The following is a 14,081-nucleotide window of genomic DNA, read 5'->3' as shown; positions in this document are numbered from 1 at the left end:
CAAATTAACAAGATTAACCAGTTTGGATCTTACGCTGCCATGAGCCGAACTCCATTCATAGCATGCTCCTGCAGGCTAAGAAGGGAAGAAGAAGAAGACACTTAGCTTTCACAGCTTATACCAGGGGTCGGCAACCTCCGGCCCGCGGGCCGGAGGCGGCCTGCGGAGGCGGCAGGACCAGCCCCAGCCCAGTCCTGCTGCCGCTGCCGCCACCACCACCACCACCTCTTCCACCACCTCCTCCTGGGCTGCTTGACCGCGCTGCCCTCCTCCTCCTCCACCACTCAGAGGAGGAAGAGGAGGGCTGCGCGGCCTGGGGCAGAGGAGGCAAAGGGGGAAGCCTCGCGCCACCCTCCCCGCGCTGCCCTCCCTGCCTCCCCACATGGGCTCGCGCCACCCACCTCCTTCTCCTCTGCCTCCTCTGCCCTGCCCCCAGGCCGTGCGGCGCATGGAGGAGGGGGGAGGAAAAGAAGGAAGAGGAGGAAGAGGAGCAGAAGGAGCAGGAGGAGGAGGAAGAAGAGGAGGAGGAGGGGGAGCAGAAGGAGGAGGAGGAAGAGGAGGAAGGAAGAGGTGGTGAGTGGCCAGAGGCCTCAAGGTTTTTTAAATTTTTATTTTGGGTGCTTTTAATGCTAACAAGTCTCCCTTGTTTTGACAGTGATAGTGTGATGATGATGATGATATGAGTCAGCTTGAGAGGCATGCAGGAACTCTTTCTTAAGCCGAGAGAGTGTCACCTTCCAAAGTGTGTTTTGGGTGCTTTTAATGCTAACAAGTCTCCCTTGTTTTGACAGTGATAGTGTGGTGATGATGATGATGATGATGATATGAGTCAGCTTGAGAAGCATGCAGGCACTGTTTCTTAAGCCGAGAGAGTGTCACCTTCCAAAGTGTGTTTTGGGTGCTTTTAATGCTAACAAGTCTCCCTTGTTTTGACAGTGATAGTGTGATGATGATTGATGATGATGATGATGATGATATGAGTCAGCTTGAGAGGCATGCACGCACTGTTTCTGAAGCCAAGAGAGTGTGACTTTCCAAAGTGCCTTTTCTATGTGTTTTTGGTTCTTTAATGGTGATATTGATATCAGCAAGCCTCTGAGGCAAGGCCAATGTAAATTGCTGTGATTTTTACTTTCTTCTTCGTGGTCTCTGCGAATCACACAAATGGGTTATTTCTGCGCATGCGCAGCAACTCGGAATCTTCTAGAATCTCTGGGCAGAAAGTCATGTAACTTTCTGCAGTCTCTTTGCAACTTTTTGGCGGTAGCCCCGCCCATCCCGTATAAAAGGCCCCTCGCGGTCCGCTCCTCTTCAGTTCCTTCATTCCGCCGCGTTAGCAGCTCGAGGAACTTGCTGTTGTTCAGTACGGAATCTCTGACCAAAGCCTTAAAACGGACATTTGACCTAACGGAACGGACTTCAACCTCCCTTTGCTTGCCGATTTCAACCTTGTCTGACTCTCACGGATTGACCCAGACCGGTAACGTTTTTGCAGCGCTAATTTCAAGCAATGCGCTAATTGCGGGGTTAAAATACCCATGTTGGATGGACATGACAAATGTGTCCTGTGCTTGGGGGAAGGCCACATCCCCGGTTCCTGCAGGCACTGTAAGGCCATGACGGCCCAAGCCTTAAAGAATAGAGACCAGAAGCTAAAAGCGTCTCTATATGAGAAGGCCTTTCGCCCCGCTCTAACCGAGGCCCAGCCAGAGACTTCGGAGCCATCTAAATCGAAGCAAGATAAGGCTTCAAAGAGGCCTCATGGAGAAAAACAAAAGTCCTCCAAGGCGTCCAAGGATGGTCTAGAATCAAGGAAGGCTAGATCAGTGTCCCCGCCGCCTAAGACCAGACGCAAGGGCCCCCCGAATACTGTCTCAGTGCCTCCACCGGATTCACGTCCTGTACCGACTCCGATTCCAGAGTCTGCTTCGTCTTCGGCTCCCCCTCTCGAACCCAGAGTCCTGATTTCGTCGCACCTCTCTGTTCAAGATACTGAGTTGGAGATAGTCAATCTCGGCGAGTCGTCCGAATCCGAGGGAGAAATTCCGGACTCGGATGTTCCATTATCACCGCAGAGGCAGAAGCGCTCCCGGTCACCATCCCGTTCTAGACGGGATAGAACCTCACCATCCCACCCTAGACGGGACAGAGCCTCACCATCCCGTCCTAGACGAGATAGACTACCAACCCTTCAGAGGGACAGAGCCACACTGGGGACAGAAGCTGACGAAGCCCTGGACAGGGATCGCCGCTCCAGCCCCCCTATGGAGGACTACCAGCCGGACAGGTCATTATTTGACACCTACCCGGACTTGATCTTTGACTACCATACCGGCCAATACCTGTTACCGGTAGACGCGGACCATCTTCGCCGCAATGTTCCCGGTCCTACAAGAGTGAGGCCTCACTCTCCTCAACGCCGTGACACTGTAGAGACAGTCACACGTCGCTCCGTTACGAGGGACCCGTCTCCGTTGAGCCGCAGGGACAGCAGATCACCTTCCGCTTCCCGCTCTCATTCAGTTTCCCCTTCTGTTCAACTATATGCGGAACAATCACTGGCCTTTGGGGAACCGGATGCTCCCTCACCAACGGACGATGTCCGCTCCTTTTCTGATAAGGTGATTAGAATGGCAGATGCCCTCAAGCTCGAGGTCGCTCACCCTGAAGATGCTGCCCTCGATCCGGTGGAACGCCGGATTCACGGCTGTGCTCCCGCTCCACCATCCCTGGCCTTTCTTCCATCCCTGGAGAAAATCGCCAAGAGGTCATGGGATACACCTGCATCCATCTCCTCCACTTCGAGGAAAATAGAGAACCTCTACAGGGTCACTCCTTCAAGACCGTCTTGGTTGTTTAACCACCCAAAACCCAATTCGGCCATTGTGGAGGGCTCTCAAACCTCCTTTGCGGCTCGTCCCTCCTCGTCCCCCATGGACAAGGAGAGTAGAAAAATCGACGGCCTGGCGAAGAAGTTTTATGCCTCCGCTGCATTAGACATAAAAATTGCCAACTATGCTGCGTGCATGGGGGCATATGTTCAACTCCTTATGGAAAAAATGGACCCTATCATCAGTGAGCTCCCTGATGATAAGAAGAGGATTATGTCCGCCATAAGGAATGAGGTCCACTCTGTGGGAGGTCAGCAAATAATATCAGCTAGACACTCAACTGATTGCTCTTCCAAAATCCTCTCCGGATCGGTAGCTCTTCGCCGATATGCCTGGCTCCACTCATCAGATTTGACCCCCCAGGCCAAAGCGGCTATAGAAGACATGCCATTTGATAACTCTGGCCTGTTTAATAAGGAGACAGACGAAAAGTTAAGTTTTCGCTATAGAATGAAAACAGCTGCCAAGAAACATGGCATGTCAGCCTCCTCCTCCAGACCGACCAAGCAACGGTACAGTGGCCAACGAAACTGGTTCCACCACGGCCAGCAACACTTCCACCATCCTGACAGACAGTTCCAGCCCCAGGATGCTTCACGCCAGGGCGGACGCTCCAGGTCTCCCTCCCAACAAGACCGTCGCAAACCGCCCCAGAACCGCTACCAACCAGGTTACAAGAAGAAGGATGCTAGGGGCAAAAAGAGATTCTGAAGCCCCCTAGCGCACTTCGTCATCCCCCAGACAGACGGCTTACAGCCCTTTTATAACACCTGGGCATCCATCTCCTCAGACTCCTGGGTCCTAAACATAGTTCGAAGGGGTTATGCCCTGGAGTTTTCTGAGCTCCCCACCACCGGAGCTATCATTACCACCGTCCCCTCGGACACCCTTCTCGACGAAGTGCGCTCCCTCTTGGACAAAGGCGCTATCGAGCCTGTACATCCTTCCCAGGCCCGATACTGCTTTTTTTCTAAATACTTCATCGTCCCTAAAAAGCCTGAGGGCCTTAGACCGATTTTGGACTTACGTGCCCTGAATGCATTCATAGCTTATAGACGCTTCAGGATGGTAACTCTTGCCTCTATTCTGCCACTCTTGCAGAAAGACGCCTGGTTCGCCATGCTGGACCTGAAGGACGCCTATTTTCACATTGCGATACGGAACGACCATCGGAGATTCCTCGCTTTCACCGTTGGACCAGATTTCTTTCAATACAAGGTCCTTCCATTCAGCCTATCTTCAGCTCCAAGAGTCTTCACGAAGTGTATGGCTCCTGTCATAGCTTACCTTCGTCAGCAGGGAATCGTAGTCTTCCCCTACCTGGATGACTGGCTGTTCACGGCACCATCCAGAGAGGCCCTCCAGCTCCAGATGGACTTTGCTCAGGACCTTCTGGCATCTTTGGGACTTCGTGTCAACCTCGAAAAGTCTCATTTGACTCCGTCCAGACAGATCAATTTTATAGGCACTCTACTGGACTCAGAATCAGCCAAAGCCTACCTTCCACGGTCCAGATTTCAAACCTTGACGCTCGCCATACGAGCCTGCCTACGGTACAGACATCTACCAGCCCGTGTGGTGCAAGTTGCAATGAGACATTTGGCCTCCACAACCTTCGTTACCCTCTGGGCAAGACTGCACCTCAGACCCGTACAGTCTTGGTTCCTGTCCGCCTTCGATCCGGTGAGGGACCATCCGGAGACGATTCTCACTATCCCAAGGAAGGTCCAAACCTCACTGAAATGGTGGCTCCGCCCAGACAACGTCTGTTCCGGCATGCCATTTACCCCGCCTTCACCAGAGATAACTCTGACGACAGACGCATCCCTACAGGGTTGGGGGGCCCATGCATTAGGCCTTACAGTCAAGGACAAGTGGACACGGGCAGAGTCGAACCTCCACATCAATGCATTGGAGATGTTGGCAGTGGAGAAAGCTCTCAGGGCCTTCCAGGGCTTACTCTCCAACAAGGTGGTACTCCTCCTCACAGACAACACCACTACCATGTACTACCTCAACAAGCAAGGAGGTACGAGATCAAGTACTCTCCTAGCCATCACTCTCCGGATCTGGGACTGGTGCATACAGCACAGCATTCTGCTTCAGTGCATCCACCTTCCAGGGGACGAAAACGACCTGGCGGATCAACTCAGCAGGTCCCAAACAACGTGTCACGAATGGAAACTACACTCAGAGGTAGTCTCCCGCCTTTTTCAACGCTGGGGCACACCCATGGTGGACCTATTCGCCTCCCCCAGCAATACCCAGCTGAACAAGTACTGCTCACGGGTTCGTGGAGCAAACTCCCTGGGGAATGCCTTTCAGTTTCAATGGACAAACGGCCTCCTCTATGCATTCCCTCCCTTTCCGTTGATCACCAGGGTATTGACAAAGATGTGGACGGACTCCACGGATGCGATCTTGATCACCCCGTGGTGGCCCAGGCAGCCGTGGTTTGCCCCCCTGTTACAACGAGCCCAAGAACATCTTCGCTTGAAACACCGTCCCGACTTGCTTTCGCTCCACGACGGACAAGTCCACCACCCCGAGATGCAGTCTCTCCCATTGGTGGCATGGAGGATTCGATCCTAAACTCGCTGCCTTCCAGTGTACAAAATATGATCAAGGCAGCCCAAAGACCCTCTACCCAGAGGTCCTACGCCTACAAGTGGGACAAATTCCTTGCCTTTCTACGAACCAGGGAAGTTCCACCATCCCGTGTTTCCGTCCCGGTAGTCCTGGATTTTCTCATGACACTGACGGAGGCAGGTCTCTCCTTGAGTTCTATCAAATGCTACCTGTCTGCCATCTCTTCACATTATTGCTTTCAAGACAAACCTTCCCTGTTTCGAAACCCTCTCATAAAGAGGTTCCTTAAGGGATTTAACAACCTACATCCCCCGATTGTGGACCCTCCACCACAATGGAGCTTGGACACGGTCCTGGCTTATTTAGCCTCTAAGCCCTTTGAACCATTAGCTACCACAGACTTGAGACTCTTAACCTGGAAGACAGCTTTCCTGGTAGCTATCACATCAGCCCGCCGGGCTGGTGAACTATGTGCCCTTAGGGTGGATCAACCCTTTCTCCGTTTTCACAAGGACAAGGTGGTTCTCCGTACAGACATTACGTTTTTGCCAAAAGTGGTGTCTGCCTTTCACATCAACCAGGACATTGTTTTACCAACTCTGGCTCCTAATCCGACCACAGACTCTGAGCGCCAGCTCCACGCTCTAGATGTTAGGAGGGCGCTGGCATTTTACTTGGACAGGACAGCTGGTTCCAGACGCTCGGAGAGACTATTCGTATGTTACTCCGAAGCCAAGAAAGGGCTGCTGGTGTCACCACAGAGGTTCTCCAAATGGGTAGTCAACACAATCCGCCTCTGCTACGAGCTGGCTGACAAGCCCTTACCAGGTCGGGTTAGAGCCCATGCGACTAGGGCGGTAGCAGCATCCGCAGCCTTCTTGACAGGTATTCCCCTCGAGGACATTTGTAAGGCTGCTGTCTGGTCCCAACCATTGACATTCATCAGGCATTACAGGCTGGACGCCAGGGCCAGACAGGATGCAGCTTTTGGGAGGGCAGTGTTACTTTCTGCCATTCATTAACCTGTGTTAACATCAATAAATAACACATGTGTTCGGTTTACATATTTATTGTTTATTTATTTGTGTTACTGGACACTCCCTCCTCCATTGACTACAGCTCGCTAGTCTAACCCATTTGTGTGATTCGCAGAGACCACGAAGAAGGACAGGTTGCTCACCTGTAACTGTGTTTCTTCGAGTGGTCATCTGCGAATTCACACAAACCCTCCCATCCTTCCCCTCAGTGTCTGCTCATTACCAACGCTTGTTGCCGCGCTGTTCGCGGCTCATTCGGAACTGAAGAGGAGCGGACCGCGAGGGGCCTTTTATACGGGATGGGCGGGGCTACCGCCAAAAAGTTGCAAAGAGACTGCAGAAAGTTACATGACTTTCTGCCCAGAGATTCTAGAAGATTCCGAGTTGCTGCGCATGCGCAGAAATAACCCATTTGTGTGAATTCGCAGATGACCACTCGAAGAAACACAGTTACAGGTGAGCAACCTGTCCAACTCATGCGCAGTGAAGAAAAACCAAAGTCCCTTGACCAAGTACACACTTCTGAGAAGTACACTTGGTGCAAGAACTGTGAAACCACCTTGACATGTTCAATATGCATAGCCATGTGAACCCATGTTCAGTGTGAAACCCAAAGAGTTTGGTTATGCAATAAGCCTCTGAAATATGCAAGAGATTGCCATGTTAAGTAAAGCCATGTTCAATGCCCAAATGTGCTGTTTGGAAGGGGGAAGGGAGGGTTGGCCAGAAAGGGAAGTCCATTTCTGCCATCTGTCTAGGAATAATGCCCAAATGTCCTCCATTTTTAAAAAATGTGTCCTACATTTGAAAATGTTGTCCTATATTATTTAATTATTTAATTATTTATTTTTGGCTCTCCCCCCCCCCCCCAATTGTCTGGGGGACACCAACCCAGCCCCCGGCTCAAAAAGGTTGCCTACCCCTGGCTTATACATTCCTCCTTGACCTGCCTGCACCTCTCAACCCAAAAATGTGCCCTGGAGGATTTTGCAGCATACTGTGAGAGGTAGAAGGGGAATCCATTACACACACACACACCATATACCAAAGAATATTAGGAGGGTCCTGTTAGGTCAGATCCAGAGGCCTACCTAGTGCAACATTCTTTTTGCACAGTGGCCAGCACTGAGCACATGGGGAATTTGCTAGCAGGACGTGACATCTACCACACCTTCCATCCAACAGATATGTACTGTTTCATGTGTCGGTACACCTCTCAATGTAATATAAACAGTGTATTTTGTTTAGTCCAAATCCCACACAGCAATTAGCGGGCCCACTATCTTCTCCTTGCCTGATCCATGCACACACACAAACACAAGTGAGTTGTTCTTCCTCTACTCTTTCAGTTCCCTACTTCTGCTTGCTTTACTTCTGAGGCTTATCAGCATGTATATTGCCTCTAATACTGGAGGTATGGTGATATTAAGCCATCCTGCAAGGCTGGATTAGCAATGGCTAGAGGCTCTATGAGACTCAATATGGTTTGAATGTAGGACTAAAGGGTTATTCAGATGGTGAAAATAATCAGGATGAATCCAGGTTGAATCTCTGTTGTTCATAGGAATCCTGAATGCACCTGATTAAATTTTGTGAGGGGTTGCCAAAAAACCCACTTAACCCAGGATAATTGATACAGGGTTTGTTTTCTGAGTTTTTAAAAAAGATTTGCATCATTGGCAGTGTGAATAACTGATGGAAATTTAAACTTTGCATGCCTTGAACACTTTTCAAATACAATCTTATTGTTGACTCCATGTCCAACATTTGAGTGCTGACACATGTGAGCTACCAAACTTGCAGAGATGCGGTTCCATTGTGTGAATATCAAACCCAGAATACATGAGTGAGGCTATTCTTATCATTCCATTGAAAAACCTGACATCTGAATGACCCCTAGGACTCTAGGGGACCAGAGATTGAATCCCCACTCAGCCATGGAAACCTACTGGGTAACCTTGGTTAAGGCACATTATCTGAGCCTTACTAGAAGACAAATCACGGCCGCCTCGCTGCGGGGCAGGCCGTTTTGCCGAAGAATCGGCAAGAAACTACAAGCCCCAGAATGCTCTGGGGCATTGCCCGGCTCCCTATTGGTGCGCGGGGCGGAAGGGGCGGCCCTTCCGCCCCGCGACGCTCTGGGAGCCGGACTTTGTGGTGCGGGACTTCCGGTCCTCCAGGGCAGCTCATTGGTTGGGCTGCCCTGGAGGAGGAGCCCCGCACTGCACGTTGGAGGGGGCGGGGCCTAGGCCTCTATTAGGCCGCGTTGTCGGCCCTGTCCCCTCAGTCGGCGCTTGGCTTCGCACGGAGCGGAGCCAAGTAGGAAGGGAGGAAGACTGGAGTTGCTTCCCCCGCCCACCCACCGCTGTCTTCTGGGTTTTTTGTCACAACTTTGGGCGGCAGCATAGGCCAGGATCGGCACGGTGTAGGTACCAGGGCCATGGTGCTCTGGTCTGGGAGTCACTAGGTACCCGGGGGCGAATTGGGCAGGCGTATGGCCATTGCGGGGGCCATAACGCGGGTGCGCCTCCCGGTGACTAGGGGCTTAGTGAATATGTGAACGCATGGCATGGTTTGCGGTCAATTTGTGTTCCTTAGCCCCTAGGTCATCCCAAGCGCCTGGTGGGTGCCAGGTTGGTTAATCAGACAACATCGGGTTGTTTGATTTAGCAGATCCTGACCTCATGCTTTGTGCCAACCCATACCAATGGCTTGCTAATAAAGTTGTGGCCTTTCTTCCAAGTTGGTGTTGTGTGGTTTTTTGCAGCAGCATCTAAGGCAATGGCAAACTTCCTTTGAATAAATCATGGCATGAAAACCCTGCGATGTGTTTGTTTTATGGTCACTGTAAGTTAGAAATGGCTTGAATACACACCACCACAGCAACAAGCTCCATGCTGCTGCCCTGTATGCACATCACACGCACATACACACACAAAAAGGATGCTTGTACTGTGAGGCTTACAACAGAAAAAGCATCTAGTGTCAAAGTGATTGAAAATGAAACAGTCTTTGAAATGAGCATTCACCTTTATTAAACACATGTTTGTGGAGAACCACTTCAAGAGAAGTTCTAACTATTAGACAAAGCATTTTCTTTTTATAATCTTCATAGTGCAGCTTTGAGAGTTTCCTCAAATTCTTTTTGGCCATTCGCATTTATTGAAAACATAATCACCTGTTTAGCAATGTCCTTTTAACTTTTATTCCCTAGCAACTAGCATTTCTGTGTAATCTTTAATTTTAGCACACTGTGCCCCAGGCAATTTAACCACACACTTTTGCAGGCCTGAGTTCATGAAAAGCAACTTTTCTCTTTAAGACACAGATCCTGACTACATAGGCTAATGAAATGGTCTCTCACCCTCCCCTCAATCCATCTTCTCATCAGGGAAACCAGACACAAACAGCCCAAATCCTGTTTCTGGTGCAAACAGACTGGATGAAGCTGAAAAGCTTTTTAAAACATATCCTGCTCTGCCACCTGGCATGACTATCACTGCTGTGCATTGCTTACTCTGAGGCCAAAATGAGGAACCCAGCCATGTGACCAATGCTGGGTGCTTCATTCTGCTCTCAGAGTGAGCTACATGTGGCAGCAGTGTATGCACTGGGCAGCCAGTACAGACAGGTCCTCGGCTGGGGTAAGCCATTGACTGCAGGCTCTTCTTACGAGCTCAAACATCTTGTCATCCAAAGCAAGCTACTGTGACCTGATTATACTCTGGTCACAGACCTGATTTCTAAGCTGTTGATTTTTGTTTATTGAAAATGACTTTCACAGTAAGAAGAGTGGAACTGTCGGTGTTTCTCTCCCTGTCTTCCCCAAGGTTTGGTGGCACTTATTTCTCACCCTGGACCAATTCTCCAACTGTGTAGCAAGTAAAGAAGTGGATAGCACCTCGCTCTCACTGCTTCTGAGACTCAAACTTTGGCCATACCATCTGGGATGCGGGCAGAGTCCACCCTTCCCTTGGGCTTGAAAGGGACTGTCCTGGCCTAGGCTCTAAACATGAAGTTGGCACTCCAGCAGTGGAGCTTGCACACCTGCAAAGATGAGCCCATTTTTTAAATGATTCCTGGGCCATAAATTGCTGCAGTCTGGCTCTGTAATCCTGACTAAGATTGCATCTGCATGTTTTTGTGAGATATTTAGCCTTCTCTGTCAGCGAGCTCTGGTTCCATAACAAATTCCAAACTACATAGGATGGAGTCATGACAGTTAAAGTGGTTTCAAACTGCATTAATTCTGCAGCGTAGCAGCAACCTAGGAGCCATTGGTAGTTCTGGTTTCCCCTTCTGCCGCCGGAAAAAGCTGATGCTGACTCTAAAAACCTTGTATGAACTTTTACAGCTCCTTCTGTTTGTAGGACGCCTAGATGAAAGCACCGTGTTCAAAGTTTCATTACTATTTCCTACATTTCCTACATTTAATATTTATAACAAAATCTCATTGGTTTTGAAACTGCTTGGATAACCTAATGTCATTGTGTTTTCATGGTTTATGCCTTATTTTTATATATAAATTTTTAAAGTAATTTTGATTATGTAATTGAAGAGGTGGAATAATGGTAATTGTACTAATAGTAACTACTACTACTACTACTTGGAAGATGGATTGTTCAAAGGGAAAGAGCCTTGCATAATGTGCTGGATTTTCTATTTGTTGTTTTCATTTTAATGGTTTATGTTTTTAAGAGGTTTTATCTTTTTTATAGTTTCATTATATTTTGAACTTTTTATGTTATGAATTTTAACTGTTGTAAACCTCCTTGAGTCCTGAACTGGGAAAAAGGTGGGGTATAAATAAATACAACAACAACAGATTTATGAAACAAGACAAATGTTCTCCCATAGTATTTACAGTTGGCCCTCTGTATCCAGGTTCTGCTTCCATAGGTTAAACCATTCACAACTTGATTTTTTTTTAAAATCCAAAAAGCAAACCTTGATTTTTCCATTTTATGTAAGGGGCAGCATTTTACTATGCCACTGTATATAATGGGACATGAATATCCATGGATTTTGGTGTCCACTGGGGATCCTGGAACCAAACCCCAGCAGATACCAAGGGTCTGCTGTATTTTTATGTAACTTTTCAGAAAAAAAGGTTAAGCATCAATGTTTGATACAGTATTTAGCTGTTTGCAGTCTTTTCCCATTTTTGTTCTTGAAGGACATCGTGTCAAATGGCTGGTATGGAGAACTGTCTTATCAAATCTTGCAGTAAGGTATTTGTAAGATGCAAAGTTCAGTGATATAGTTCTATTATGCATGAGAGACAGGATCCATTGAGTTTAATCAGTTTTACTTCTGAGTAAGCATGCACAGAATTGCAGCCTCAAAGTAGTAGACCTTTAAGATAGCTTTAATACCTTGAAAGGCAATTTTATATTGATGCTTTAAAATGTTTTCTGAGCATTTAGAAAATACAGATCTATGAAAACTAAAATGCTCCCCTTAGTGGCAGAAATTAGAAGTACCTGAAGTTAGAGAAACAGTGCTGATATTCACTTAATGTTTTTACATACAAATGTGCAGAGCTGAGAAGCAACCAGCTACAGATAACTTGTAATTCATTTCACCCTCAGTAATTCAATTAAAACTAAATTGCATCATGATTCTGACTTAACGTTTCAGTTACTTTTAGATCCTTATCGCATGAAAAAAGTCAAAATGGAATAAGACAGTTGCAGCTATCTCCCCCTCCATATGCTGTGTAACTCTTCATCTGATTCTGGATTTCTACCTCATTGCAGGATGATGGATAGATTAAAATGTGGCAGTGGTGATGAACCAGGAAGTCATGCAAGAAGACTGTCACTGGTGGGAGCCTCATCCCACCCTGCAGACTGTGGTTGCAATTGCACATGCATAACATCACAACCTTGTTCTTCCATACCCCTCCCTCCCCTTTCCCTGACAGGTCCAGAATATGGAAAAGGAAAGGTGGAAAGCAGAGATGGCCTTGTGTTTTGTGGTGATTGTGTCAGCGGCTTGAGCCTAGGGTTAGATAGCATAGTGGACCTTCACTTCCAAACAGCCTCAAGCCCTCCCACTCTTCACACCAGCTTTTTTTTTTGGGGGGGGGGAGAAGAAAAAAGGAGCTTGGCACTAGTACTAAGGCTGAAACATAATGATAGAAAAAGCGCAATATTAATATGTTGAATTTGCATAATCAGAATGCAAATTAATAATATGTATATTTATAATAATTTGAATAACATGCAAATTAGATGTCCAGCCATGAGGGACTGAAATATGGCAACCGTACCGACAAAGACTTCAGTTTGGAGGGGTAGTACTGAATAATCCTCTATTGTCCCATTTTTAAAGTTGCTTTTAAAATGTCCCAATTTTTCTCTCATCTCCCACTTAAAAGTAAGTGAAGGCTGAAAAGTGGAACTAAAATTGTCACAGTTTGGATTGGTTACAGTTGTTAGAGATTTAGCACACATTATGGCAAAGATCCAATGCCTACATCCATCCCCTAGTGTGCCAAGGCTCTAAGGAGCCCTGGTGGCACAGTGGTTAAATGCTGATACTGCAGTCACTCACTCACAGTCACATGCTTGTGAGTTCAATACCAGTCAAGGGCTCCAGAGTCAACTCAGCCTGGCATCCTTCCGAGGGCACTAAAATGAGTACCCAGCTTGTTGGGGGCAAATAGCTTACACATTGTGTACCACTTAGGGAGTGCTTAAGTGCACTGATAAATTGTATAGAAATATACTTGCTGGTAGCTGTAACCCATCAAGTTGTGACCATTTCAGCTCCAATATCATCTTCAATGTGTATTAATGGGGTCTTTTTGCTGGAGCTCTCCTCGCCTTTGCTCAGTTACAGCCATTCACTGTACAGCAACATAATGAAAAGCAAAACCTTTAAGCTGGAAGGACTACCTTTACTGCTCCCACGGTTTCCTTGGGTGGGCAACAGCCTAATGGGAATAAATAACACTAATGTTTCACAAAACCAAGACCAGTGTCGGATAATGGTAGCAGTGCATAGGAAACTTGATGTGCAACAGTTTTTAGAGCAAGTGTGAAGAACAACTTCCTTTACAGTGAGGTCTAGGAAATCATTCATCATCCCACAGAGCAGTCTGGCACCTGCAGTATTTATCTAAGGAAAAGAAAGGAAACACATTCCTTTCATGATATATACATTTGTTCCATGAAACATTAAATAATCAAGTCCCCTGTGTATTGTCTTCAAGAAACTCGGAAAGAAGCCATTAATAGTTGAGATTTTCTGTCACTGAAAGTTTTTCTCATGTCATAATACATTCAGCCCTACTTATCCATGAGGGGTTCCATTCTGGATCCCCCCCCCCATGGATGACAAAGAACATGGGATATCAATTCCCATTATTTTAAATGGTGACTTTGGCGTGCATGTGGCCGCATTTGCACAGCTGCGTGCATGTGCCACCATGGGGAAAATGGGATGGAGCCATCCATGGACGATCCAATCTGTAGATGGCAATCCCATTGTTAGGGAGGGCTGACTGTACATTCATTTTGCATTACAGTAAGGAAATACAATTGAGATATACCACTTT

The sequence above is a fragment of the Sceloporus occidentalis genome, unplaced genomic scaffold, assembly GCF_023333645.1.
Source record: "Sceloporus occidentalis isolate IW3139 unplaced genomic scaffold, rSceOcc1.0.p SCAF_4, whole genome shotgun sequence".
NCBI lineage: Eukaryota > Metazoa > Chordata > Lepidosauria > Squamata > Phrynosomatidae > Sceloporus > Sceloporus occidentalis.
Note: the sequence above shows the minus strand (reverse complement) of the source record.